This window comes from Callorhinus ursinus, unplaced genomic scaffold, assembly GCF_003265705.2.
Source record: "Callorhinus ursinus isolate GAN/ISIS: 27379988/994484 unplaced genomic scaffold, GSC_fseal_2.0 scaffold32, whole genome shotgun sequence".
NCBI classification, from domain to species: domain Eukaryota; kingdom Metazoa; phylum Chordata; class Mammalia; order Carnivora; family Otariidae; genus Callorhinus; species Callorhinus ursinus.
The window spans coordinates 8,467,694-8,473,388 of NW_027397094.1; the positions used below are offsets into that span (position 1 = coordinate 8,467,694).

Consider the following 5,695-nt stretch of genomic DNA (forward strand, 5'->3'; position numbering starts at 1 on the left):
ATCTCCTGTGTCCTGTCTCATACAGGAGCCACGAGTCATATGTGGTTATTCAAATTAATTAAAAGTAAATAAAATTTAAAATTCAGTTCTTCAGCCATCCTAGTCAGATTTCAAGGGATCAGTGGTCACTTGTGGCTAGTGTCCATCATATTGCACAGCACAGGTGGGGGTCGCTTCTTGGCGGACATTCTTGTGTGAAGCAGGGAAAGTCAACGTGCACACGCACGCGGCACTCTCTGCCTCTGGTCCGGGGACTTTCCCCTAGGCACGAATAAGGAACCAGTCCCTCCTTTGTAGCCTAGGAAACAGGCCTTCAGCGCGAGCTACTTAATTGGACTATCTCTGAGTAAATCACTGGGACCAGGGAATGGCTGGAATATCGTGTTTTCCCAGACCGGAGTGAATGGTGCACCGCCCATCTCCAATCACATGGACCGATAGTAGAGGAGAGGATGTTCCAGAAATGAAATCCAAGAGAAGGGATCCTCACCAAATCGAAGCCAGAGATGTCCACAGCATTGGACTGTGTACACTGTCTGGGTCACATCCATGAACCTTGGCTGGAATGCTGAGTTGTTATTGACTATTTACTTAAAAGCTCTGTACAAGCAGGGCTGTGTCTCGTTCAGGGTTCCATCCCCAGGGTTATTTATAAGATCTTGCACATAGAAGGCTGTCCATAATGAATAAATATTTCCTTTCCCTTCCTTTCCCCTTCACCTTCCTAGTTTCAGAGATCCTGTTTCCAGTGGGCTCTGCAGAAATTATACTGGGTCTCGCACAAAGGGAGCTGGGCAAATATTTGTGAAGTAAATATTAAGGGCACTGATAAGTTCATAATAGCCCTTAGCCTCTACTTTTGCCCACAACCCCAGAGGACAAAAGGAGGTAGTGCTTTATAGCAAAACCTACTGAGCTTGGGGCACCTCAGTGGCTCAGATGGTTAAGCGTCTGCCTTCGGCTTGGGTCACGATCTCTGGGTCCTGGGGTGGAGCCCCGCGGGGTGGGCTGCCTGCTCAGCGGGGAGTCTGCTTCTCCCTCTCCCTCTGCCTCTCCCCCTGCTTGTGTGCCCTCTCTGTCTCTCTCAAATGAATAAAATCTTAAAAAAAAAAAAACCTACTGAGCTTATTACTTAGCCTCCTTTTGCCTTTTCCCTATCTTCTCTGAAATCTGTTACTCTCCTTTTTATCTACCGAAAATGCTTTCCCCATCTCTTGACAGACCTGTTCCTGTCTGTTTCTGAGCCTTTTCTCTCTGTGGGGTTTCCTGCCTCCCTCAGCAAAAATGATGTATTGGTATGGCTTCCGTGTCTCCTTCAGTGTACTTCTTTTTCTTATTTCTGACTATTCTTCTTTCCTTTCCTATTGATAACACAGAAGTGGAATTTTGATGTTTGTTATTGACTGTTTACAGATCTATGATACTCAATTTTCAAGGCTAGTAAACAAAACATTTAAATTTCTCTCTGTAAAAATAAGTGGTACTTGGCACAGTTAGTGACTGCCAAAAGGAAATCGATACCCAGCCATCTTTGTGGAACTGGTTTTGCAATAAATAATGAGAATTTAATGAAATATTTCTAGGATATAGCTGTACACAGAGGAAACTAATATAAAGTTATAGGGGCCTAGTGCTTCAACTGGAAATTCCAACAGAAGATCAATTTGGTTGCTAAGCAGAGAACAATGTTTAAGGTTTAAAAATGGACTTATTTCTTCAAAAATATAAAAAGGATTTTATCTTTGACAGTGAAATTCCTAAGGACCCCTTGAAGGCCATTCTGTTGGAGTTAGAATGTCACTTTACATGGAATTTACTTAAGGAAGACATTCTGTTTGATGTGGAAGATACAATTGGGCAGCAGCTTGAATCTGTCACCACAGAATCCAGACTTACTCTTTATAACCTATTGGCCTATGTGAAACATCTAAAAGGCCAAAATGAAGATGCCCTAGAATGCTTGGAACAAGCAGAACACATAATCCAGCAAGAGCACTCAGACAAAGAAGTTCGACATCTGGTCACTTGGGGAAACTATGCCTGGGTGTATTATCACATGGACCAGCTTAAGGAAGCTCAGAAGCATTTAGACAAGATAGGGACCACCTGTAAGAAACTGTCCAGTCCTTCTGACTACAGGTCGGACAGGCCTGAGATTGACTGTGAGAAAGGGTGGGCACTCTTGAAATTTGGAGGAAAGTATTACCACAGGGCAAAAGTGGCTTTTGAGAAGGCTCTGGAAGTGGAACCTGACAATCCAGAATTTAACATCGGTTATGCCATCACAGTGTACCGGCTGGACGATACTGACAGACACGGGTGTATAAAGAGCTTTTCTCTGGGCCCGCTGAGGAAGGCTGTCTCCCTGAACCCAGGTAACACCTACATTAAGGTTTTACTGGCACTGAAGCTTCAAGATGTACAAGCAGAAGATGAAGGGGAAAGGTATACTGAAGAAATCCTGGACCAAATATCCTCCCAACCTCATGTCCTTCGTTACGCAGCCAAATTCTACAGGAGAAAAAATTCCTGGGACAAAGCTCTTGAAGTTTTGAAAAAGGCCTTGAAGGTGACACCAATGTCTTCGTTCCTGCATCACCAGATGGGACTTTGCTATCGGGCGCAAATGATCGACATCAAGGAGGCCACAGGCAACAGACCTACAGGGGAGGATAAACTGAGGATGGACAGGCTTATTACAATGACTATCTTTCATTTCAAAGTAGCTGTGCAATGAGACTTCAAGTTCCCCTTTGTCTACACAGCCCTGGCGAGCATGTATGTCGAGGCAGGCCAGTGTAATAAAGCTGAAGAAGTTTTCCAGAAAGTGCTTCATCTGGAGAACATAACTGATGATCACAAACATCAGATCCACTACTACTACGGCCGCTTTCAGGAATTTCACTGTAAGTCAGAAAGTACTGCCATCCACCATTATTTAGAGGCCTTAAAGATCAGTGACCAATCATCCCTCCGTCCCAAACTGACAAGTGTTCTGAAGAAACTGGCTCTGAAGAGACTTGGTCATGATGCTTCAGATGTGCAGTTATGTGCCCTGGGGCTTGTTTACAAGCTGGAGGGAGAAGAGAGGCAAGCTGCTCAGTACTATGAGCGGGCCCAGAGGATAGATCCAGAAAATGCAGAGCCCCTTGCCACTCTCTGTGAGCTTCGACTTTCTATTTAAATATATACTCTAGGAAATTGCTTTTAAGCTTTTCTTACCATTTTGGGCTCATATATTTTTATTGTTTTAATCCATTTTTTTTTCAAGATTTTATTTATTTATTTGACAGAGAGATACAGCGAGAGAGGGAACACAAGCAGGGCGAGTGGGAGAGGGAGAAGCAGGCTTCCCGCAGAGCAAGGAGCCCGACGTGGGGCTCGATCCCAGGACCCTGGGATCATGACCTGAGCCGAAGGCAGACACTCAACCAACTGAGCCACCCACGTGCCCCCCATTGTAAATTATAGAACCAATTTTTATTGAATGTTTACTGTATACCAGGCATCATGCTAAATGTGATGAATCTTTTGGCTTTTTTTTTTTAATTAAAATAGTGTATCCATTTGAAAACAAAAACATTCCAGATGCACCTTTCAAAAATGGTATGGCCATTATGACTATATCCCCCTTATCTCTGCTATTTATAATTTTCTGATTAGGGGCACTTGGGTGGTTCATTCAGTTAAGTGTTTTGACTCTTGATGCTTGTCCCTCTCCCTCCGCCCCTCCCCCCTTCCTCTCTTTCTCTCAAATAAATAAAATCTTTAAATAATAATAACTTTCTGATTAAATTTTGTCATATTTCCCATATTGCTCACTTATGCAGGAAGCATAATCCTGCATAAGCCTTTGACCCCTAGGTCAAGAACGCTCTTTCAGGAGTGCAAAATTATATTAGTTAAGCTCTTAACTATGCAGCTTGCAAAAGATGGATCCTATCCAGTTCTGACTCTGATGAGGATATTTAATCATTAGCCTGACAGTCACTTAAAGAATCCTTTTTGTTGAAAGAAAAAGTTCATAATAGTAAAAAGTCTGCCATCTATGATGACTTCAATAAAAGGAGAAAAAAACTAAAATGGGGGGAAAGGATTTCTTTAAATATAGAACTTTAGGGACCCATGAGAAATCAGAAGTGTTATCTCCCCAAAATGTTCACTGCATAACTAGAAACAGTTGTGAGAAAAAAAATAAACAATGGAAAATCGTTAGTCTCAAGTTTCTCTGGTCTTTTAACTAGAAGAATAAACCTAACCTAAATGGAATTAATTTTATTCCAACTAAAACTGCAGAGTTTTTGGGTTTAAATTATTGAGACAGAAAGCAGATTGAGAAATTGGGAAAAATGATTTAAAAAAATGGGTAAAATAGATGTCCCCATTCTACATCCATAGATTACCAAGGTTTCAGTGATTTGGTTTTGAGTCTGGACTGGGTGGTTCTTGTACCTCCAATTTCTGGCCTTTCGTTAACTCCTTTAGTATTCCAAACTTACTTCTGGATAGCTTTTTCTTTTGCCTGAAGGTTTCAGATTTACATGTTTTCCTGTAGATCTTTCAGGAATACTTAAGCCCTGCTTTTGGCTTGGATATCCACCTTGAAGGGTCTATTGCTTAAGGACTCTTATCCCTGGGGGGCTTTTTAAGTTGAGATGCTGATGAAAGTGGCTTCTTTAAAGTTGTTTCTCTGATTATCATCTACAGTTATATTTACCACCACAGTATTAGTGGAAAAGTGTGCCTTGTGGTTTGATTCTCTGCACTGCCACTGCCTAAAGACTACTATGTATGTTTACTTTTTACTTATTGTTACTATTTTTATTTTAAATTTCTGTTCTGATTTTATTACAAAAGTGATGAATTCTCATTGTAAAATTTTAAACAGACAGAACCATATGAATTTAAAAGTAAGGCACTTCTCACCCTAACCCAATTCCATACCCCCATGGTAACTTGTTAACAATATGTATCCTTCCAGATGTGTTTTCTATGCATATTCAAACATACATCCATACTGCAATGTATTTCATGAATTAAAATTTTTTAAAAGTTTGATTTACTTAAGTCTCTGCTGTTTTTATTTTACTAACTTCATTTGTTTATTCAAGAAGGAAGAACAGGGAAGGGAATGATCAAGTATTTCAGAAATTCAGGATGAAGTCCTATCCTGTCAGAAGAAGCATTTTTTTTTTTTAGAAGAAGTATTTATCACATTTTGCAGCACATACTTTATTTTGCAGCAAGTCACTGGGAATAATGTTGGAATTAAGGTTATGTTCCCAAGTATGGACTCCATACACAATAAGATACAATTATGATATCAAAACAATAACACAGCTAAAAGCCTCTATAATTAAATATTAGACTTTAAAGTCTATTAAATGACTTTAAAATTCACTAGATATTAAAACATTGAAAAAATTGATTCACATGGGGGCGCCTGGGTGGCTCAGTTGTTAAGCGTCTGCCTTCGGCTCAGGTCATGATCCCAGGGTCCTGGGATGGAGCCCCGCATCGGGCTCCCTGCTCCGCAGGAGGCCTGCCTCTCCCTCTCCCACTCCCCCTGCCTGTGTTCCCTTTCTTGCTGTGTCTCTCTCTGTCAAATAAATAAAATCTTAAAAAAAAAAAAAAGAATTGGTTCACATGATTTTGGAAGCCGAGGACCATAATCGTGGCCTGCTGTCCACAAGCT

The 5,695-nt window shown here is 41.0% G+C and overlaps 1 pseudogene; it reads left to right on the plus strand.

Annotated features, from left to right (window-relative positions):
• Positions 1–333: 333 nt before the first annotated feature.
• LOC112807808 (interferon-induced protein with tetratricopeptide repeats 5 pseudogene) lies at positions 334–5,062 on the plus strand (annotated as a pseudogene).
• Positions 5,063–5,695: the final 633 nt, after the last annotated feature.